Here is a 25,124-nt window from a genome sequence, read left to right on the forward strand (position 1 = left end):
CCATGTCTTTGACAGGCATGTCAAACAAAATTTAGTGTGAAAACACATCAGTATGTAATCCACTATTGTGAGTTATAGGTCTAATTGTATAAATCAGCACTTAAACAACTGTAAAGGCAAAAATATTCTAATTTACTTTGTCATCTTCAGCTATAATTTGTGATAACACTGTAATTATCTTGGTTTGATAATAAAATAAATTATAGTTTTAATCTTGGCAATGTTAACCACAGATTTTAAAACATTTTAATGGTGTTTTCTAATCTTCATCCTTAATATGCAATGGATTAATGAACACATCCACCTTTAACGACCTGCCGATGACATAATGGATTGGATTTTCACGGTCCGGCGGCTGATGCTGGAATGAATTCTGGATTGGGAACCAGGAGACACTGATGGTGGGGGCCAGGAAGCAATTTGGTAGGTGTGTTCAACTAAGTGATGAACTCTGGGAGCTCCAGTCAATCAAGGATAACAGGTGGGCTCCCGAGGCTGGAGGACTAATATTGGAAGTCCTGTAATCTTGGTTGGGCACTGCAAGGAGGAGTTTCTTTGCAGGGTGGAGCACTGGCCACACCCTGGTCTGCTGCTGAGGAGCCACCTTCAACCCATGACCATGTTCTGGCTTCAGTGGGAGGGTCACATACTGACTGAAGAGTTGTAGTAGGCATTGTCAAAATGGTCCGAATAGGCCCTATAGATGTGGGCGAGGCGGTGGGGAAAGAGTAGGCGGTTGTAGCGGTGATGTCATGTCACTGGACTACTGAGTCCATGGCTAAATCCCTGGGGACATGGGTTGAAATCCCACCACGGCAGCTGGTGGAATTTAAATTCAATTAATAAATTTGAGAATTAAAAGCTAGACTAATGGTGACCATGAAACTATCATTGTCCAGCTGGTTCACTAATATCCCTCAGGAATGGGAATGTGCCATCCTTATCCGGTCTGGTTTAAATGTGGCTCCAGATCCACAGCAATGTGGTTGAATCTAAACTACCTTCTGCAATGGCCTAGCAAGCCACTCAGTTCAAGAGCAATTAGAGTTGGGAAACAAATGCTGGCCTTGCCAGCAATGCCCGCAGGCTATGAAAGATGTCCACCCCAAACCCCCATCTAGCCTGTTGCAAAATGGCTTGAAGGTGGAAGCATGCTGTCCAACAGGCATACCAGCCAGAAACAGGAAATTGCTTGCTAATCTACCCCCGGCTGCACCTCCATAGCCCAATTTGTACATCAGTATGTCTCCATCTGATACATAACCATATAAACCTTCCAGAATTAAGATCTCAGCTGTCAGTAAAACAGGTTTCAACAGCCAAACATAAAGTTTAGTCAGCTGCTTCTTTCTCAAGCTGCACTGCAACACTCAGATTTCAACTGATGGTCCTATCCATATTGCACCGATTATGATCTGACTGTGGTTGTGACAATCTTTTTGAAAACCATGAAAGTGCTACACAGCAACAGTGCACGGTACAAACCTATAGCAATGAGTTACTTTTACATATAGGGATAATAATCCAACCTGAAGCTTTCAGCCCTCCCAAGATCGCCAACCAGCAGGAAGTACATTGGGAACCTGAAGAAGGCCCCCTAAAAATATTAAAAGGAAGAGCTGCTTTGTCGTCTGATTGGAGCTGCTAAGCAATGCTCCAGCCTGTTTGTGAAACTGATATGTATCTTGCCTGCTCTGGTGCTCTTTGTAACTAAATAAAATTCTTCTAGCACTGAATAAAAAGACGGTTCCAGAAAGTAGAGCCAAAACAACTGACGGCTTTGATACTAGCGGTGGACATTAGGGATACAGTGGTGGTTAGTAGAAGGCCCAAAGAAATTTGAAGAGTTTGTAGAGGCTGGGCAAATTGAGCTTGAGGGGATCAGCAAACGAAGATTAGAATTTTGAATTTAATACAGTTGGTTGGGGGGGGGGGGGGGGGGGGGGGGGGTCGGGAAACAATGTGATTAGTGAGATCAGGATTTGGGAGAGGATGCAAATGGAGGAAGTTTGGAGGAGACAATCTAGCTTCACTAAAAATATAAAATTAACCATATATGTTGTGCTTACATTGAGTGGTAACATTTTAATTTCACAAGATATACCCATTCTATACATCCTTTTATAGCAATACAGCAGGAAAATATGAAGCACCACCACCTTATATATAATTTGATCAGTTGGTTATTATCCATATCTTTTGAGATCATCTAGGTTCAGAGTTACTGAGGACTGCACATTAGTCACTGAATCAGAAATTCAGTAAAAGCATTCATTCCCCAGAGGAAGAGTGAGTCATCAATGTTTAAAACAACCATGTATTGATTTTCTAAGGATTTATTACTTCAGTACCCTTTCTGTCCAGGACAACTGAGCACATTCATTCAGACAACCAAAACACATTTAGCTAGTGGATTCAATTATTTCCTGATCAAAAAAGAAATCCTGGAAGAGACCCAGAAAACCCAGAGTATTATGCCTTTAAGAATTATGTGGTAAAGATTCTCTGCCATTTCCGCATTATATTGGCTGCAGTAAACATAAAAATTAAAAAAATCAGCAAAAATGTATTTTCAGCCAAAATATGATTTTATGATGATCTTGCAGAAGCATTTATTATGAGATTATATGCTTTGATGGATATGCAAGAACATAAGGAGTGTAAAATAAGAACATAACATTTTATGAGGCGTGTGGTCAGACTAGAAGCCCGTCTATGATCCCACTGGCTGCCCACTGCAATTTAATGTGGGTAAGAACGTTTATTACTTTCAGGCGAGACTTCTGTAACTGTCCCACCTCACCGATCTGCAGGACAAATGGATCTATCTGGATTGTGAACACAACTGGGAGTACAGTCAAACCCATTTCACTGAGGAGCCCAGGCAAGTCCAAGGTCATGGGTTTTGTTATGCCAAGCAACATGGCCAATGCGAGGGTGAGTGAGGGATGGGATCAGAGGCCATTAGATTGGGTTAAAAGGAGGGGATGACCTTGGGGAGGGGCACTCTGATGGGGCAAAGGGCCCACAAAGAAGGTGCCCCTCTCCCTTGCTTGACACGCCCTACCTAGTTAAAGCTGCTGGGCTTCCCTCACAAGGGCATGGTGGTTAGCATAGTTGCTTCACAGCTCCAGGGTCACAGGTTTGATTCCGGCTTGGGTCACTGTCCGTGCGGAGTCTGCACGTTCTCCCAATGTCTGCGTGGGTTTCCTCCGGGTGCTCCGGTTTCCTCCCACAGTCCAAACATGTGCAGGTTAGGTGGATTGGTCATGCTAAATTGCCCTTAGTGCCAAAAAAGGTTAGGTGGGGTTACTGGGTTATGGGAATAGGGTGGAGGCATGGGCTTAATTAGGGTGCCCTTTCCAAGGGCCAGTACAGACCCGATGGGCCGAAAGGCCTCCTTCTGCACTGTAAGTTCTATGATTCTAATGTGGGCCTCCCTGGCTTCATATAAAACTTCCCATAGGTTGGGGTGGGCAGGTAGGTGGTGGGATTGTACATGCTTGCACCCCCCTCAACCACCTATTGCACCCCAATCACCCACCGGACCTCCCCCCACCTTCAAACTCTCCAGTGGGTGAGTGTGGAATACACTTCCAGCACATAAGAAATAGTGGACCATAAGGCCCTCTGGTCTGCTCTGTCATTCACTATAAACATGGCTTATTTTTGGCCTTAGCTCCACTTTACCAACTGCTTCTCATATCCTTTGATTCCGAGAGATCAAAGATCAGCCTAAGTGTTAAATAGATTCAATGTGGAACATCCACAACTCTGAGCTAGACAATTCCAAGTATTCACAACCCTTTGAGTGAAGGAATTTCTATATGATTGGGGCCTTATCCTGAGACTGTTCCCACATGCTAGATTCCCAAGCCAAGGAAAACAATCCCTGTGTCTACCCTACCAAGCCCTTCAATGAAAATATATTTTATTCCTCTAAATTTCAGAGAATATAGGCTTATTTTACTCTGCCCCTCATTCTATTAAACAATATATTGAACCTTCACTGCACTGCCTCTAATGTGTATATATCCTTACTGAAATATGGAGACCAAAATTGTGCACATTACTCTAGGAGTCGTCTTCCTAAAGCCCTGCACAATTGTAGCAAGGCTACCTTATTCCTGCACTCCAATTCCTTGCTATAAAGGCCAACAAACTATTTGCATCCTCAATTGCTTGCTGTCATCCCGCATGCTAAATTTCTGTCTTCCTTGTAAGAGTACAGCTTAACCCATCTGTTATTTGACATTTTTAAAGAAAATTCTGCTTTTCCATTCTTGCAACCAAGTGAATAACCTCAGACTTCCCAACATTATACTCCATCTGTCATCTTGTCGCCCACGCAACCTGCCTATATCTCTGTGACCTCCTCACAGTTTGTGTTACCTTTGTATAGCCTAAAACTGAGAAATATTGCTCTTGGCTTCTTCAATCTCAAGTCACTAATATATATTGCATATAGCAGAAGTCCTAGCATTGATACTCGTGGCACTCCACTAGTCACAGCCTGCCAACTTGAAAATGCCATGTTTATCAGTAGTCTCTGCTTCCTTGTCTTGGGAATCCTCCATCTATGCTAATATATTTCCCTCAACTCCATGAGCCCTTATCTTAGGCTTGCCAATATGATTAATTGTGTTCCTGGAGGTCTCATCACATGACTTTCCTCCATGCTCCAGCCATTAGTCAGTCAACAAATCTATCCTTCAACACACTTCCTTCCTATGCCAAATCAAAAGCAAAAAGACACATTACCCAATTCTATGATGCTTGACCATCAGCCAAACAGTCTTTTATTCCCCCATCTTCAATTTCTTTTTAACTGGGCAAAGCAAAATGTTCAAAGAAAATCAATCTTTTTTAACGTTGCAATTATTTTTCTCCAGGGTTATGCACAGCAGTGTCCTGGAGGTTGATTGCCAATTCCTGGAGACTCCAGGCCAATCCTGGAGGGTCGGCAGCTCTACCTCATTTTGTGTGGCACCTCAACAAGTGCCTTTTGGAAATCAATTATACTATACCTACTAGTTCCCCTTTATCTACTCTACCAGTTATGTCCTCAAAATCCTCCAAACTTTGTCAAACATGATTTCCCTTTTGGAAAACCATTGGACTTTGTTTACCCAGTCTATGATTTTCTGAATGCATTGTTACGACTTCCTTCTCAAGAGATTCCAGCATATTCCCAATGACTGATGTCAGGCTAACTGGCCTGAGTTCTATGTTTCTCTCTCTGTCCTTTCTTCAATAGTAGGCTTACATTTGCTAACTTCAAACTACTATATGTATCCTAAAATTTAGGGAATTTTGGAAAATCTTAACTAGAGCAATCCACTATCCCTACAGAAACAGCACGCTGGAAGGAGGCTATTAGGTTCTGGATATTTGAGGGATTTTAGTCCCTTAAATTTCTCCAATCACTTTTTCTTTGCTGATATGAATTATCTTAAATTCTTCACTCTTTTCAGCTCCTTGGTTACCCTGTATTTTTGGTTTGCAATATGTATCTTCCATTCTGAAGGCAGACAAAATATTTATCAATGTCTTTTCCATATTCCAGTTTCTTTGTCTAAGAAACCACATTTGCTTTTGCTACTCTCCTCCTTTTTATATACTCATAAAAGCTCTTACAATCTGTTTTATATTCCTGGCTAGTTTCCTTTCATTATTAATTCTTTTCCCCCCTCATCAACATTTTGGTAGCCCTTTGTTGGTTTCTAAGACGCTCTCAATCCTCAGGTTTAGTATCATTCTTTGACAGATTATAAGCCTCTTCTTTTAATTTAATATTGTCTTCACCTTCCTTACTAAGCCACAAGTAGATCTCTCATGAATTTTTGTTTTTTTGGTGGAAATTGTTTTGTTGAACATTTTGAATTTTTTCTTTAAATGTTTTCCATTGTTTAACTGTTTCCCATTGTTTATTCATCCAGTTTGTTACTTTTAAACTTAATATGGAATTCAACTTTATTGCGATAATTTTTTCTGAGTGGATCTATTAGAATGAGATTAGAAATTAAGCCTGTCTGATTGTACAATACTCGACCGGAAATAGTTTTATCCCCCATATTTTTCTGGGAACTGTTATGAAAGCATTGTACAATCTCAGCTCCCAGACCACTTTGTCAATTCTATTGGTCCAGCTTAAATGAAGTTTAAAGTCTCCCATACGTATTATATTGCCATTAGTACAAGTTTCAATTATTTCTTGCTTAATGATCTGTCCGTAGCTTGGACGAATGTTGGAAAGTATAAACAACTCTCAACATCATTTTCTGATCCATCTTATTCCTAATTCCCAACCATGCTGATTTGACTTCCTTAACTTCTAAGCCCAAATCATTTATTACTAACGTCTTTATGGCATGCTTTACTATTAGTTACTCTTCCTCCATTTCTATTCTGTCTGTCTTTTCAAAATGTAGTTTACCTAGAATATTTCTTTTACGTTTGTTACCTTGTAGCCATGGGCTGAGTTTTACCCCTCTCTGCAGGTTGGTTGGGATGCAGGGCAGAGCATAATATTGGGCACAATGCCCTGGATGTCATTCCTAATACTTGCCTCTACTCCAAAAGTACTTATGGTGGGGGAGATGTTGGGTCGGACACCCATCTGGAGGCCAATCAAGGCCCTTTAATTGGCCACTTAAGGGTTTCTTCTCACTGTGCCACATGGTACTCCAATGTGGGCAGAGGTTGACTCTAAGTGTGAACTACCCCCCCCCCCCCCCTCCAACCTGGTTCCGATGAAAGTGAAATTTGGTGGCTTCACAGATGTCTTTCCTCACCTGATTTAACTGCACTCTGTATAATTTCAAAGTTCTGATGACGATCACACTGCCAGCTGGGCGGTGGGACTTAAACATGTTGGCAAAGCCTGGATTCTGAGACCAGGGAGCCCTTTTTAAAGCGTGCGTAATCTCTAGGTTACATTTAAGGCACTCCCTGTTCCCCCGTGGAGCCTCCCCCCCCCCCCCCCCCCCAAGTCGGGACTTGCACCAGCATGACAACATGCCACCAGGGAGGAGGATACATTGTGACCGGATGCTAACCCCAATAGTTATGTAATATTTATTTACATCAATGGAAATCACGTTCACGCTCTCCCTGGGTGTGAACCTGATTACGAAACCTGTGGTGGTGGGAAGATCTCAAACCGGCGCGAATCTCATTTTTGGCCATTAGCAAGATGAGCGGCCATTATGGGATTTGCACACGTGGTTAACGGGGCAGCTGGATCGTGGCCATTAACTATTCTCTCTCCACAGATTCTACTTGATTCGCGGGCCATTTCCAGCATTTTGTGTTTTGTTATGGGAGAGGTGTTTTCAGAACCCCAAAATGTATCATGAAGTCCAACCCTTTAATGGATTGTTTTTTTTGAAGCACACAGCTTGTTCCCCAGGTGTGGTATTCCATGAACTCAACTTAACCTTTTAAAATAAACATTGGATCTCTTAACACCCCTTACTTCAAAGATAACCCCGAAAATAATACAACACTACCCAATCCTGCAAACCGTTCTTTTGAACCTCCAAAAATGTCAACCCTTCAAAAAAACAGGAGCACAACAGGTTACATTCAATATATTTATAGTCTTTGGATTTCCAGAAATCACCAGACCAGCTCTTTTTCTTCCTGAAGCTCTCTCAAACTGAAACTAAAAACTTCAAAATGCCTGAGCTAAAACCCAGCTCCACCCACACTCTGACATCACTGTATTTCTTAAAGGTACATTGCTTAAACATCCATTTCTTAAAGGCACTCTCACATGGCAGTTTTTATTTCAGTGCTTTGCTTCTATTCCCCATTTGTAGCTCATTACTCCACACAATCACAAAACTGGGGAAGAGCTTTCCTCCCAATGTCTTTCCCTACCCCAAACAAACTGGAAACTTTTAAAGCCACTATTTCCCAATTTACCTCATTTTATTTTTTATTCTTTCTTATCTGATGGTGGGCTTTTGATTGTTCATCTTTGGTTCCTCAATCGAAACAAATCCCTACTGGGCAAGGTTAAAATATTTTACATCCAATAAAATTTAATTTTAACTTTTCATCATGATTATTTAAAGCTCAATTTAACTAGTAGATTTAAATAAAGTATTGAAAATGTATTTATTATTGGACTTTTATAGATGTGTAGATGATTGGGAAGAGGCAGGCAGGATAACCGAATAATTAAGACGTTTCCCAAGGGCATGAGCTGGGTTCTCAGTTGATGAAGTAAAATTGTTTCATCTTCTATAATTTCTGTAATAACAGACTCCTGAACACGCCCCAATTTACCAGATCTTCAGACAAGCAATAGGCAGAACCATAAAAGATTCAGAAAGTGTTGACTTTTAACTGAAAAAGTATGATGTTTGAGAAGGCATTTTTAATTTGTATTCCCAAAACCGACATCACTTGATAGCATTGTAAAATATGAACTAATGCAAAATATTGCTGAAAATTTAATTGAACAAAATTTCATAGGCTTTGATGAAATATCGGGCGCGATTCTCCGATGTCACGCTGGTTGGGAGAATTGCAGGCCGTGCCAGTTTTTCACGCGACGCCGGTCCGATGCGCTCTCGCTATTCTCCCAAACGGCCAGATGTGTTCCATCGTGTTTCGCGTGCAAAACCACGGAGAATCGCCCGATGCACCCAAAATGGCAATTCTCCGGCACCCCCGCAATTCTCCGGCCCGGATGGGCTGAAGTCCCGACGTCGTGACGCCAGGTCATGCCGTCGCCGTCCACACCTGCTTTTTAAAGTCGTCAGCCAGTCGTGCTGGCTGACGAGCAGTGAGGAGGTGAGCGGACCGTCCCGGAGTCTCCGCAAACTGGGGAAGGCATCCCCGAGAACGCAGCGGCCAGTGGTGGGGGGGAGGGGGGGGGGGGGGAGAAGTGGTAGGGGGGAGAGGGAGAAGAGGGAGAAGTGGGAGGGGGGGGAGAGAGGGAGAAGTGGGAGGGGTGAGAGGGAGAAGTGGGGGGGGGAGAGGGAGAAGTGGGGGGAGAGGGAGAAGTGGGGGGGGAGGGAGAGAAGTGGGAGGGTGGGGAGACGGAGAAGTGAGAGGGTGGGGAGAGGGAGAAGTGCGAGGGGGGGAGAGTGAGTGAGTAGAGGGGGGAGAGGGATAGAGTGGAGTGGGTCGTCCACCCCCGGCTGCAACATCTCAGCCGCCCTGCCATGGCAGGACGGTGACGAGGACATGGCCGCTGGTTGCCCTGTGGCTGATGGGCACAGCCCACTGACGCACCGGTGAGGAGGATGCATTGTTAACTGCCCGTTGGATGCAGAAAGTGACATGGGGTTAGGCTGGCCGTGTGTCAGCAGCACGACCAGGCCACCGGGACACACAGGTATCCCGTGGCAGGCGGCTGCCAAGGTGTCGAATAACCTCCGTCTAACATGTTGTTTCTCTGCCCCCCACCACCCTTCTGTATGTGACGATAATATATTAGAATCGAACGGCGATGTTCAGCGCAGTGGTTGGGACCACTGCAGTTGGACATCCAGCAGCGTCCACAGCCACATCCCACAGAGGATGCAGGGCCAGCTGCAGCAGCAGAGGGAATGGCCGCGGAGTGGCCCGTCGTCGAGCAGCATGGGGGGGGGGGGGGGGGGGGGGGGGGGGAGGAGGAGGAGGAGGAGACGTTGATGGTGTAGCCAGGGCGCCAGAGGCGACGATCGAGGCCGAGGGTGTATCGTGCCCGGATCTCTTTCGAGACACTGCCGGACACCACCTGCAGGAGGAGACTCCGGTTGAGCAGGGAGACGGTCGCACATATCTGTCAACTCGTGTCGCACCTCGCCCCACGTGGAACGGGAGGAGGACACGCGTCAAGGTGACGGTGGCACTTAACTTTTATGCTACCGGCTCCATCCAGTCTCCGAGCGGGGACCTATCCGGGATATCGCAGGCATCGGTCCACAGGTGCATCCAGGATGTGACCGACGCCCTGTTTGCCATCGCCGATCGCTACATCACCTTTCCCGAGGACCGAGCAGATCAAGAAGCACGAGCCCGTTTATTTGATGTGGCCGGGATACCGATGGACCAGGGAGTCATTGATTGTGTTCACGTCCCCAAGCGCCCACCTGCAGGCAACAGGGAAATGTTCACAAACAGGAGGGGGACATACATCCAGGTGGTATGCGACCCCCACATGAAGATCATGCACGTGTGCGTAAGGTTCCCTGGGAGTGTGCATGATGCGTACATTCTTGCGCAGTCATTCATCCCTGATATGTTTGAGGGACGGCCCCCCCGGCTGAGGGGCTGGTTGCTGGGCGACAGGGGTTATCCACTGAGGTCTTGGCTGATGACGCCTATTCGGAGGCCTCAGACCAACGCGAAGACCCTTTACAATGAGGCCCATGCAGCAACCAGGGGTGTGGTGGAGCGCTGCTTTGGTCTTCTGAAAATGCGATTCAGGTACCTGGACCACTCCGGAGGGGTCCTGCAGTACCAGCCTGAGAGGGTCGCTCGCATTGTTGTGGTATGCTGTGCGCTGCACAACATTGCAATGCAGAGGGGAGATGCCCTGGTGGAGGAGTTGGAGGGAGAAGTCACTGACAGTGATGCCAACGCTGAGGAGGAGGAGGAGGAGGAGGTTGTTGGTGCGTCAGGCGCAGCACCCCCCTCCCCTCCCCCCCCACCCCCCACACACTGCTCCACTTCGAGATCACCCTTACCACTGCGGCCAAACGGTATGGCACGACATTGATGGCTGTGTCAGTGGGTGTGATCATGTTGAATGATGACAGCCCGCTCTGCGATGAGCTGTGAGCTCAGAATTGTTAGACAAAGTCTGACTCATGGCAATAGCTGAACCATCCATCTTGGTGGTCGCTGAGTTCATCAGGGTCACTCCATCACGTGCCCGCATGGGGCAGCTGTGGGAGGGGGTGGGGGGAAGGGACTGCACACCCGGGACCGAAGTTTCACCGCTCGTCAACCCCAGCGACACTCGGTCACCATCACAATCCTCGTGGCAACGGAAAAATCACACAGTCTTACAAGTTAGGTGCAACAGTGAGTGTAATGGTGAATATTAAGTACAGATGCCCTAGCCCCTACAACTAAATTGTGCACTTCACCCATGCCAACTTACTATGTGTCCCTCTTCATTGCCTTACGGGCCCTACCACTACGTCTAAGTGAATCCCCAGATGGTACAGCAGGAGTGGAGGCGGACTGCTGAGAATCACGCCCCGCGACATGTCTCCCCGTCGGCACTCGTTTCCTGGGGCGACCCGGCCTTGATGGGCCAGGCTGCTCCGCGGGCGTTTCGGATGACGTGCCACCCTGCTCTGCCCGCTGCCCACCCGATGCACCAGGGATGGGACGGGGGGAGGCCGAGCGTTCAGGGACGTCCCGTGATGGAGTTAATGGGACAGGCCCCAGAACCTCCTCCTCCCTCGGGGGCCCAGTGGCCCCCGGGCCTCACTGTGGGACGGAGGTGTGAGCGGGGAGGAGCCCCGTCGCCCCACCGACACCTGGCGCTGCCAGTCCTGGAGGCCTGCAACCGTATCGACCAGGGTCCGAAGGTTCGCTGAGATGGAGTCCAGGGAGTAAGACATTCCCGCCAGGGACTGTGCGACCTCAACCTGTGAGTGCGTGATGCCATCCAGCACGTGCGTCAGGCGGTCGATGCTCTCCGCGACTGACTGCTGGGACTGTACCATGGCCTGCTGGGACTGGGTCATGACCTGGTGAGACTCGGCCAGGGCCCGTAGCGCGCCGGCAATGTCATGTTGACTCTGGCGCATTGCTGCCTGTGAGAGGGCAACCCTCTCCAGGGCCATGGATGACGCATGCACATTAAGCCCAACGCCTTGCATAACCTGACCCATGGCCGAAACCGTTTCACCCACTGCCTCGACCACGGATGCCACTCGCGCGGTGTTGGCCTGGGTAGCTGCCATGAGCGGCACCACTCCCTGCTCCTGGATGCGGTTTGACTCCTCTAACTGCGTCTGCAGCTGCTGGAAGACGGCCCTCATCCCGTCATTGTGTCCCTGGGTTTCAAAATGCATCGGCTGTCCAGGTGGGTCGAGTAAATCCAGGAACCCGGGAAAGGTCTGGCCGCCAGCAGGATGCTGGGCCTGGGCTGCCCTCCGATCGTCCAGCCCCTCGGCTGCTCCGACCTCCACCTGCTGTACCGGCTCGGCTGTGTGGTGCGCACCAGGCCGTGACCCAGGAGCCTCATCACTTAATTGCCCAACCGAGGTAAGTATCTCTGGGATGGTGGATGGTGTGGGAGACAGCAGTGCCGCAAGCTCTAGGTCCTCGTCCGTCATAAAATCAGCAGTTTCCTGGTCCCAGTCATATCCCAGCGCAGGGCACACACGGCTCATCTCTGGTTCTCCGTCAGTTGAGTCTGTTGACTGCGTCGCCATCCTGTGTGCGTCCTGTTCGAGAGTTCCCGATTTGGAGGATGGCACTCCTGGCTGACCTCCTGCTACCCTGTGGCATGCGGCCCTGTGTGCGGTGGTCGTGGCGGATGGGCGCCTGTGTGTGGCACGAGACGGCCCTGGACGTTCCTCAGCACGCCATAGGGAACAGAATAATACGGGGTTAGTTAGACACGCTCGGAGGCGTTGGATGGTCCAGTGGGTAGAGTGTGAGGGCACAGAGGATGGGGGGTCCAGTGGGTAGAGTGTGATGGCACAGAGGATGGGGGGTCCAGTGGGTAGAGTGTGAGGGCACAGAGGATGGGGTGGGGGGGGTTTGTCATGCAGTGTTGTCTCACTTGGTTCTGCACCTCCAACCTCGCATTGCGTGACTTCCCGGGTGGCAGATCCCCCATCAAGGTCCAGTGCCCTCTGCTCAAATACTGGCAGGGGGTGCATTATGGAAGAACCCCCTCTGGTTCTGTTGCGCTCCCGGCTATTGTGAGCAGTCTTGTCCTGTTAGGGGGGGGGGGGGCATAGATAGATCATCACAATTCGGCAGGTATCATCAGGGCGTTCATTTATTGGCATAGGTTGGGAGGAGAGTTGCAGCTTCACCATGGCATCTCTCCAGGGGGTCGCAGTGCTCATGTGGGTCTGTGACAACGTTGTTTACCACCCTCCACTCACTCTCGCCCCCCTGTCCCCCTCCCCCTCGTGCCTGGGGGGGGCGGGGGAGGGGGGAAGGTGGGTGATGAGGAACATGGGGGAGGGGCGGATATTTGTGACCTGGGGGCACCCTTGTGGCACTTACCCTAGCACCCTAACAGCCCTGGTGAGGTCATGGAGCTTCTTGCGGCACTGCTCCCCAGACAGAGGGGTCTGCCCCACAGCACTGACTGCCGTGCCCACTTCACGCCAGGCCCGTCGCACAACGCTGGAAGGGTGGCGATGCCCCTGCGCTGCTCCACCTCATCGAGGAGGGTCTCGAGGTCAGTCTTACCGTACCTCAGGGTGGCCCTCCGTGGCTGCGACATTTTCACCCCCTCCCTTGTTGTCGTCGCTCACGCTCTTTTACGACGCCGAGCGGCGTCATTCGGGTATCGCGGCCTTCAGACGTCACACCCCCCCATGTTTCCCGCGGCCCCACTCCTAGACCATTTCCAGGGCCAGAATCGATCGTGAACGGGGCCGTTTTGCGCCGTCGTGGAACTTGGCCGAGTTCACAACGGCTTTCCCGTTGCAGCGTGGCATCGGAGAATCGCGCCCATTGTTCCCAACCTCACGACGATTGTTTACAACTGGCCAAGAATGGGGAAAAAAAAGAGAATACTATCGTTTATCAGTTTCATAGGTGCAGAAACAAGTGCAAAGTTGAAATTGTGAATTGGGATATTTTGTGGAAAAAAATTCACATCCTTTGCATTCTTTAGTATCAACTGCTGAGCTGTCTGTGTTGATGGATGAAGAGTGCTGACATTAACTAATGGACAGAAAGATCAGGCAAAATATCTAAGGAAAATTGCAAGAAGTGAATGACTCAAGCATAGAAGATCAATATGAAGAAAAATTTAAAAAGGAGCATGAACTGCATCAGAAATGTACTTAAAAAGCATGTTGTTACTGTCTCACTGTATATACAATCTCACTATATACGTCACACTATATATACCAATTACAACAAATTTACCTTCATGGCCATTGTAGGAAAATTTGCAACGGTAGCAAGATTTGAGAGGTTATTGATAAGGCTACAGTTCAAAAGACTAATTTACTGAGTCTGATAGATATATCTCAAAGGCGCATTTACACTATAAGTTCATTGTTATTAGTATTATTACCTTACACTGCAGCAAATTCTTTATAGTGTTAAATTTTTAACTGATTCTGAAATAACGCTGAAATAATCTACAGCCCCTTCAAGAAGTCAAAATATATTTTGTTATGACATCAGGTCAGATTGCATTTATACTATCTGGGTCTGGGTAAAACAGAACAGCTCTACAGTGAAGCTGGAGTATAAATGCTCCCTAAATTGATATCAATGCTAACAGTTTTTTCCATTTTGCAGATGGTACAAACTTTTAACATTGGTAATGAAATACACATGATAAATCATATCACCATACTTCAGACTTTTCCTTTACAGAAGCTATTTCTGTTACTCAGAAGGCAATTAGTAAATAATCTAAAACAGAGTTTGGAGAAACTTTGATTGTCAAGTAGAATTAATTATTTTACAAAGATTAAACTTTTACATCAAGAATGACAAGAGATTATTTATAACTATTTCAGCAAATACATCACAGAAAATTATGAAGGCTAAAATAAATGATATCAATAATAGTAATTACAATGAAAAATTGAGGAAATATGGCTATGTAATAATGAGTCTGGCATGGTGGCACAGTGGTTAGCTGCCTCACAGCGCCAGGGTCCTGGGTTCGATGGGTGCTCTTTTGGAGAGTCAGTGCAGACCAGATGGGCCAAATGGTCTCCTTATGCACTACAGGGATTCGATGATCACTTGGGCATAATTTCCATGCAAAAGCTTTGAAAATGTGAAAGCTCAGAAAGGCGATGAACCAATGCTGTCTAGTAAGAAAGGATTTTCACAATAATTTGGCAATATATCTCTGTATCACTGATTGGTTTGTTGCAAAATATTTCAGACATTAGTTTAGTAGAAACTAACAATCAAGTTGATGCATTTTCTGCTTGGTTCTGGGTTCAAGAGGGACAACACACAAACTGAGTGTGAATTAAGCGTATAAGATCATAGCTCAGCGATTTGAAAAATATTTATAAATCTTTATAATCAAACAGCATTGATTTATATTAAGTCAATGAGGCTAATTCAGGAATCATAGAATTAAAACTATATGGAGAAATATCACACACAAGTATGTTTTCACACACCATTATTACGGTAACTTTTAGCCTGTAATCTCTTCATGTTGCAGATCATTTTGATGTGGCATGAAAAACTAGCAAGTCTAAATTTATTAACATACAATAGACCAGTTAACAATTAATTAAACAAAAACAAAGCTTTAATAGAGGAACAAGCCCCCAGCATTAGGCTAAAGCTGTACTTGCAACCATAAATAATTGTTCAAGCTAACTGTCTACAGAAGTATCAGGACAGTCAGCACATTTATTTTCACTGCTCGCACATCCCAATATTCTCAACCCCTCATTACTCACCACCAATCTCTCTTTCTAACCCAAATGATCTTCCCCTTCGCCCCCAAACATTGTATATTCTTCCCCATTCAAACCATCTGTTCTCCTGTTTGCCAGACATCCAACTTCACATTCACATGAACTCCCAATGTGACCCCAGCTCCTTTGAAAATAATTTTCATTCCAATACTTCATTCAGTTCAATAAAAGAGGGGTAATTTTACCAACACACTTTCCTGATATACAGCTTTCAGTGCCAGGTCCGCATTTCAAAAATTCATGTGGGCGCCTCTCATTTTCTGTCCATTTATTTAAATTGAGTGGGAGCATATGCCCCACCAATATTAAGCAAACTTTCCCGACAAATCAAAAAAATACTGCTAGAAAATCATGGCCATTGCATGCCTACATGCTGATTTGTGCTGTTCAGAGGCAAGTTTCTCCAATGGCAACCAGTATGTGGTCCAACACATAGTTTGGCACAGTGTTAATTATTGTATTGCCATTTCTTCATATAATGCTAATTACTTTAAAAAGATTAAACTTCATATCATATTATGTAATTCACTTTAATTTAATTAAATTTCCTTTATTTCTCAAGACTTAAAATTATATAAAAACCTAATATACAATTTCACCAAATTTTAAATAAAAGTACAATGCCCCGGTCGGTGATGGGTGGGGCTGGGGTGGCTGTCACAATGGGAGTCATTGCGGATGATCCAAGAATGAATGTGGAGGCTGCCAGGTGCAGAGGCAGGCTGGATGTTGACATTTACAAATAAAACAGCCTTTCAACCTTCACCCCCACTATGCACTCCCCATGCCCCATTCATACCAACCCATGCCACTTGAACCATCCACCTTACTCCCATACCCTCCATGCCCCCCATCCATACGCCCACTATTTTTTTTTTAAATTTAGAGTACCCAATTATTTTTTCCAATTAAGGGGCAATTTAGAGTGGCCAATCTACCTATCCTGCACATCTTTGGGTTGTGGGGGTGAAACCCACGCAGACACGGGGAGAATGTGCAAACTCCACACGGACAGTGACCCAGGGACGGGATTCGAACCCGGGTCCTCAGCGCCGTAGGCAGCAATGCTAACCACTGTGCCACCGTGCTGCCCTCCCATACGCCCACTATGACAACTCACCCAATATCCATCCTGAGCAGAAATCAGGACCCATGTTGAGATAATATTAAATAACTTTCTTAATCATCTATTGAAGAACTCACTTTTTAAACTCCCTCACATTGATAAAACCCATTCATTACAGTAATTTCATTTCTTCACTTACAAAAACAAGCATTGAAATTCACAGTCGCGTTTCAAAGAGTTTAGAAATAACAAGCACTTGTAAAGAAAAAGGGCAGACATTTTAAATACTTTGACAGCCTGATAATTCCTTTTGACAACTCTTTTGACAGCTTTTTTTAACAGTTTCAATGAGTTGAAGCATTTTTATGCACATTTGTGTTTACTTTTAACAATCCCATAGGGCACCTTACCTCTCCTAGAAGACAGCTTACCTCTGCTACAGAGCACTTGGCCTCCCCCAAAAGTATCCTGGGACCATAGCCAAAAAAAGTGTTATCTCTCCAAAGGAATACCCTCCCTCTCCAAAGGATTCTGGCAGCTTTAGACCTTCTTCTACCACTCTAAGGTACGCAATTTGTGTTTTGGACATCCGACCAGTGAAATAACACCATCCCAATTAAGTTTTAACATGTTCAGCTGCCTTCGTAAACCATGGATGACATATTAGAACCTGCCCCTGTTCCCCTTTACAAAAATGGCAGCAACTGTGTTAAGGGGTGAGACTTTTGGATTTGGGCCTCTAGCCATTTGCATGTCAAGGGAAAACCTTTCCGTTTTTATAAAGATTCAGGCCATAATACCTCCATTCATCAACAAGCACATTAGTCTGGATTTTTTGATTGGGATTCTCTGATTTCCAAGTATAAATTGGATCATCCTGATCAACAAAATGGTGAGAAGCCAATAAAAAAAATTCTGTCCATTTAGTTACAACCCATTTTAAAGGCAGCCAGCTGCTTTGAATAATTGGGTGTTTGATTTAATTATTAATTTGGAGGCTTTTCCTGATGTTTTGGAAGATGGAGCTTAACCTAATTCATGCCAATGAAAAATTGATCTCAAGGATCGCCACAGTGGCACAGTGGTTAGCACTGCCGTCTCAGCGCCAGAGACCAGGGGCGGGATTCTCTGACCCCCCCCCCCGCCAGGTCGGAGAATCGCTTGGGGGGGGGACTTGAATCCCACCCCGCCTAATTCTCCGGCGCCGGGGATTTGGCGGGGGTGGGAATTGCGCCACGCTGGTAGGGGGCCGTTGGCAGCGGCCCGCCCAGCGATTCTCTGGCCCGCGATGGGCCGTCCGTTTTCGGCCGGTCCCGCCTGCGTAAATTACAACAGATGCTCACCGGCGGGACTGGCTCTGAGGGCAGCCTCCGGGGTCCTCGGGGAGTGCCCCCATGGTGGCTTGGCCTGCGATCGGGGCCCACTGAGCCGTGGGCGGGCCTGTGCTGTGGGGGCACCCTATTACCCCGCGCCAGCCACTGTAACAGCCCACGATGGCTGGCGCAGAGATGAACGCCCCACTGTGCATGCTCTGGGATGATGCCAGCACACATTGGCACTCCCGGCCATGCGGCAACTCACGCCAGCCGGCGGAGGCCCTTCGGCGCCGGTTGGCATGGTGCCAAGGCCCTTCCGCGTCAGCCGGCGCACGCAAACCACTCCACACACAACTCTGGTTCACGCCACTCCTCGGCACCGGAGTGGCCCGCCCTGCCCGTTCGCAGAGAATCCCGCCCCAAGATTCAATTCCCACCTTGGGTGGCTGTCTGTGTGGAGCTTGCACTTTCTCTCCGTGTCTGTGTTTCCTTCTGTGGGTTTCCTTCCACAGTCCAAACATGTGCAGATTTGGGAATTGGACATGCTAAATTGCCCCTCAGGGTGAGGTTACAAGCTGGGGGTTAGGGCCAAGGTAGGCTGGTCTTTCAAAGGGTCAGTGCAGACTCGATGGGCCGAATGGTCGGTTTCTGTACTGTGGGGATTCTATGAGGATTGTTAGGTGATGCTAAGAATGTGTAATTACATGAAGGGAATACATTAAATATTTTTGACCAGGTCTTAACTAGTTTTTCCACTTGCTCTTTCCACTTATTTTCAAATTGTATAAATACTTCCAATTTGATTTTGTTTTGCCCATTCCAATGGATTTCCTGATGTGATTTCCTGTACCTTATGTGTTTGGAAGAGAACAGCCAATTTAGGAATGTCAGGCAAGTCAGACTGCAAGAGAAGTGCACTGCTGCCATTCTGACGTAGCTCCTGGTAAGCATTTTAATTTCTGAAACTCCATGGTAGCCATTAGGTGGTTCTATATGTACTGGTGCTTTTTTATCCACCCGATAGCCCACTTAGATCATTTTGTTTGCTTGAAAAACACATATTCCCTCTTCAGCTGTACCCAGCTCTTGGGAATCTCTGCAAGACCTCTTCTAGGTTTGCCAGGTGCTCATTCTGAAGTCCCCTTTGGTAAGCCTTGCAGTATGTTCTCAATGATCCGTTGGAATATAGCGCATGCTGATGAGACCCTAAAAGCAACCGATGAGTGGGAGTTGGACTGATTGCTGCCTATGAGTCACTGAGGTTTATTTGTAATGGTTCCCTATGTAGATGGCTAGTCTGGCCTTCGTGTCTTCTAAGCTCAAGAGTTGAATACCGGTTTGGAGGTAATCATATGTCTGCTCCCCGATAACAGACACCGCAGCTCCTGTGTCCACCTCCATTTTCAATTGATGACTTTTTATCAGCAGTTCCACCATTATTGGGGAGACCTTGGTCTTAATCATGTATTTTAGTTGCTGTGTTAAAGCAGTATCACTGGTGTGTAGCAGAGGGCTTTGGATCATAATGTTTTTTTTAACAAGGCTACTAATTTAAAAGCCTTTGAGTCAGGGCATCTGGACAGGTCAGACTTTTTATCATGGTGAATGTCGTGACCCCACATGTCGTCAGTAAGATCACTTTCTATTTTTCATCTCCATCTATTATTAGCTGAAAAAAGTAACACATGCGCTCTGTGTACTGGGCCCAGTCCTCTCAGTTTACATCTTAGAGTTCAAGTTTACCGAAGACAGGCATTTGTTTTTCTTTGCGCCAAAGCCACTTGTTCGCAACGATGAAGGATGCTCGGAGAAAGAAAAACCTGTTTACTCCTCGTCGTCAATGTAATAACCTTGCCACGGCCAGTCTTCCAACAGCGTACCCTTAACGGTAAAAACTGCAACCGCAGCTTACAGTGCATTGCACTTGGGGAGAATGGGATCAAAGGCTATGGGGAGAAAGCAGGATTAGGCTATTGAGTTGGATGATCAGCCATAGTCGTGCTGAATGGCGGAGCAGGCTCGAAGGGCCAAAAGGCCTCCTTCTGCTTCTATCTTCTTTGTGTCTATGTATAAGTCCAAGCCCGGGAGAGTCAGAATACTGGCCCAGTTTGAACCAATGGGTTTTAAATGCCCACTGCTCATTTCTCATTGGATGAGCTCCCGCCTGCTCAATAGGGAAGTTCATACTCCATGAAGCCTCTGGGAGATCTATTACTGATCCTCCATGTGCTTCGTCACCACCATAACAACTATACTCCCTGAATATGTCAAAATTTGCACTTTGATCTTTATATGGTTCTGAAAATTAGCTGACCATAAGAAAATTAGGTGCAAACTTGTTTCTAACTATTCATGTATAAATTGAGTTAATGGTACTCTATCTGAAAATATTGACACAATCATTGAATTCCATCCGGATGCTCATACTTTTGCAATACTGTGTAATCAAAGCACAATTTGTCTCATCTATAGGCCCGGATAAAAGAGTAGATTATATAAGAATATTTTTTTCCAACTCACAGCAATGTCATGTGAGATTTTTGTACACATGTACACATTATATTAATTTCCCTGTGCACAGGCAGATCTAGTGTACACAACCATGATCCATCTAGCTAACCCACTTTGCTCTGTAATCTGGTTTCACATCCCATCAGCGTATCTTGGTATACTTGGTACACTTACAGACTCTGGTATGATCTTGTCCTGGGAATAGAGGTAAAATCAGATAGCTGAAGACCAGGGTGCCAGTCTTAAGACCATCTGACTCCAATATTTAAAAACATTCGGGTTTCACCACTTCGGCCACTGAACCGTGAAGGGAGATGACTGAATCAAAGCTGCAGATGGTTTGTAGAAGCTGTCAATCACAGACCACTACTAGAAACCTATGACTGGCTTGCAGGTAATGAATCTGTGGAAACCAGATGAAGGCACAGCTGCTCTCATTCCAGGAATGGACATGTGAAGCTTCAAGGCAAGTGTTACGACTGGACTGCACTCTACCTTCCAGATAGGGTCCCATATCTGGGGGAAGGAGGGGTGTCTGTGGAGGAGGTTCCTTTAGGCAGACAGTTCCTGTGGGGAGTCTCTATTTTAGGCGTTCCTATGGGGGGTTTCCCTATTATAGGGGTCCCTTGGGTGGGGGGGGAGAGTGTCTCCCTATTACAGGGGTCCCTGTGGAGAGTGCCTATTATAGGCATCCCTATGGGGGGTCTTCCTATTACAGGGGTCCCTGTGGAGATTCTCCCTATTGTAGGCGTCCCTATGAGGGAGTCTTCCTATTACAGGGGTCCTTGTGGAGGGTTCTCCCTATTACAAGGGATCCCTGTGGGGAGTCTCCCTATTACAGGCGTCCCTATGGGGGTCTTCCTATTATAGGGGTCCCTGTGGGTCTCCCTATTACAGGAGTGCCTTTGGGGGTCTCCCCCTATTATAGCAGTCCCGGGGAGGGGCAAGTTGGGTCACCCCAGGATTTCCGGGTAGAATGGCACCCAGGCAATTTGGGGGTGGGGGGGGGGGGGGGGGGGGGGGGGGTTCGGTTCAGGGCTGAATTGCGGTGTGGGGTTGGTCAGCTGCGGGAACCTCACTGTTGGGCTGACCGCTCAAGATGGCGGCTTAGTAGTGGGATACCCTGGGAATCCCTCGCATTCCACTCCATGCATAAATTTGCATGGCATGCAGCACTGAATAGGTTACCGGTTTGCATTTGGAAGGGGATCGTAAACTGGATGCAATTCAGCTCCATTGGGAGAACATAGGGCGGGATTGTCCGATTGCTGACACCAAAATTGCGTTTGCCGATCGGCCAGAGAATCCCTTTTTACGCCGAAATCGGGGTCGGCGCCGTTTTACGATGCTCCATCCCTCAAAAACAACTATACTCAAGGAGTACGCCGCACGCCATTGATACGGCCTCAGGACGCCGCCACCTGAGGCCCTGTCCCGATGCTCCGCCCCAGATGGGCCGACTTCCTGATGGTGTCAGCCCCATGTCCTCTCAACTTTTATAAACCCGGCGTGGAGGCTGCGGACTGTGTCCAGCGGTACCACAATTGGGAGGGGGGGGGAGGGAGAGCTGTTCCGCTGGAAGAAGGTGCTTCGGCGGGGACAGGTAGGTGGTGGGTGGTGTCGAGGGGGGTTACGGGGGGCAACCACCCAGTCATTCTGCATCCATATTGGCAGGTACATCGCGCGGTCGTAAGAGCAGCTACATCCTCCGGACATAGCCGTCGAATCGGAGAATCCATCCCCTAGTTTCCAAGCGGAGAATCCAACCCATGGTGTCCCACTAATTGAAAGACTATTCCCAACGCAGAACTAAAGTGCTGATAAATCAATCCTCAAAATGGCTTCATCTGGTCTGTGTTGAATATTCTACAACTTTGGAAGAAATGTTGGGGAGAACTGGCCATCATTATTTTTTATTTTTCCTTTGTTCTGCCTTTACATCAGGTGAAAATTTACCTTTTTCTAGCTCATAAGCGCAATAACGGTCTACCCGACCTGATTTTAATAACAGCGTTGAATATTGACTCACTGGTAACTAAAAGTAAGAACATATGAAACTCTGGAGTTTCTCTATTGTTGTGCTGACGACTGTTTCTGGAAACTCATGTGCTGCCCCATTGACTTCCTTTTTCCAAGTATCTAAATGATCTGTCCTTCGATACATTTCCATGACCTCTATTTCTGGTAAATTGATTTTGAGATCTGCAGCATTCTTAGTTTACAAGTATGCAAATCTTGGCAAAAAGCGTAGAAATGTTCTGAGTTAAAGCTGCGGTATAACCACACTGTAAAATATAACACAGACTACAGAGCTTATGTTGCTGATAGAGACAAGTGCTCCAGTTAATTTTAAAGCTCAGGGAAGATGGACTCTGTGCCATCTGCAAGAGATTCCATTCCAATAGGCAGAGTTTGATTGGGAATCCTTTTTGCAATCTGCCTGATTTGTTATTCTGCAGGAAACTGGGGGACAAATTTATTCGGTATTTTTTTTATTGTTAAATAAAGTGAAGTTTTAGGCCACACAATTGGGCTTTATAGTGCCTGCAGTTTTTTAACAATAGATACTACTGGAGTCCATGCCTGGAGAACACGTTCCAGTAAGGCTTGTACTGAATGGCAAGTTGGTAAGGGCTTTGGTGCATGCACCCAAATACACAGATTAGGCAGATCATGATGTCAACAATTAGATGGCACCATTGTGATTTTCGATCTTACCTTACAGAAAATGTTCTTTATTAAACACACACAGCTGAACATGAGCCTTGCAGGCTTCATTGACTGGGTGCGGTTGCTCTATCAGGCACCAGTAGCGAGTGTGCGTGTGAACCGGCTGAGGTCGGGGTATTTTAAACTACACCGAGGAACGAGGCAAGGGTGCCCCCTCTCCCCGCTACTGTTTGCTCTGGCCATAGAGCCATTGACCATGGCATTAAGAGCCTCTAGGAACTGGAAAGGGCTGGTTTGGGGTGTGGGGTGGAGCACCGGGTCTCGCTTTACACAGATGACCTGCTCTTGTATATATCAGACCTGTTGGAGGGGATGGGGGAGGTAATGTGAATTCTGGGGGAATTTGGCAATTTTTCGTGGTATGAATTGAACATGGGGAAAAGCGGGATGTTTGCGATCCAGGCAAGAGGGCAGGAGAAGAGATTGTGAGAGCTGCCGATTAGAATGGTGGGAAGGAGCTTTCGATATCTGGGTATCCAGGTGGCCCGGGAATGGGAGGAACAGCACTAGCCCGGCTTGTAGAATGTGGTAAACGTATTATGGTAACCATTCACCACTGTATTACATTGTACTATGCTGTTGCCCATGTGGGCTCCACCTATGGACCATTGTACTGTATTACACCGCTTGTATCATGTTGGTGCCCTTGTGGGCTCCGCCCCCTTGGGGGGAGGTATATAGAGCACCTGTCCTGTAGGCGGCTCTCAGTGCAGAGCAGTCGCAGGCAGGCACAGTTCTAGTTGATTAAAGCCACTGTTCACTTCAACTCTCTGTCTCATGTGAGTTGATGGTCACATCATAGAACAAATGAAAGGGGACTTTAAGAGATGGGACATGCTCCCGCTATCAATGGCAGGGTGGGTACAGACCGTGAAAATGACGGTCCTATCCAGATTTCTGTTTGTTTTTCATTGTGTCCCCTTATTCACCCCAAGGGCCTTTTGCAAGTGGGTGAAAAATGTTATTGCGGGCTTTGTGTGGGCGGGTAAAACTCTGTAAGTGAAGAAAGTGTTGCTGGAGCGCAGTTCGAGGGAGGGTGGGTCGGCGCTGCCGAACTTCTGCAATTACTACTGGGCGGCTAATGTAGCCATGATTAGGAAGTGGGTACTGGAGGAGGGGTCGGTATGGGAGCGGATGGAGGTGGCGTCATGCAAAGACACAAGTTTGGGAGCATTGGTAATGGCACCTCTGCCGTTCTCGCCGGCCCGATACTCCACAAGTCCGGTGCTGGTGGCGGCTCTGAGAATCTGGAGGAAGTGGGGGAGATATAAGAGAGTGAAGGGAGCAAAGGTTTGGACCTCGATTTATAATAACCATCAGTTTGTACTGGGTAGGCTGGATGGTGGGTTCTGGAGATGGCAAAGGACAGGAATTAGAAGGATGGGGGATCTATTTATAGACGGGAGCTTTCCCAGCTTGAAAGCCTTGGAGGATAAATTTGAATTGCCAGCAGGGAATGGGTTTAGGTATTTGCAAGTGTGAGACTTCTTGGGAAGGCAGGTTCCGGCCTTCCCGCTGCTGCTGCCATGGGGGATACAGGAGCAAGTAGTCTCCAGGATGGGTGGGAGAGGGGAAGGTATCAGATATTTACCAGGAGCTTTTGGATGCAGAGGAAACTCTGGTGGAGGAGCTTAAGGGCGAGTGGGAGGTCGAGCTAGGAGGAGAGATAGAGGCGGGTCAGTGGGCGGGTGCCCTAAGCAGGGTTAATACTTCCTCATCATGTGCCAAGCTTAGCCTGATACAATTCAAGGTAGTCCATTGGGGACACATGACAGCGGCTCGGATGAGCAAGTTTTTCAGGGTAGAGGGCAAGTGTGCGAGGTGCGCGGGAAGCCCAGCAAATCAGGTCCACATGTTTTGGGCATGCCCGAAGCTTGGAGGGTTTTG

At 47.0% G+C, this 25,124-nt stretch overlaps 1 protein-coding gene across 4 annotated transcripts in view; it reads right to left on the minus strand.

Moving 5' to 3' along the window:
• The window catches only part of gab2 (GRB2-associated binding protein 2), a 437,888-nt gene that overhangs the window by 50,633 nt on the left and 362,131 nt on the right, over window positions 1–25,124 (minus strand). The window lies entirely within an intron of this gene.

This window comes from Scyliorhinus canicula, chromosome 14, assembly GCF_902713615.1.
Source record: "Scyliorhinus canicula chromosome 14, sScyCan1.1, whole genome shotgun sequence".
Taxonomy (NCBI): domain Eukaryota; kingdom Metazoa; phylum Chordata; class Chondrichthyes; order Carcharhiniformes; family Scyliorhinidae; genus Scyliorhinus; species Scyliorhinus canicula.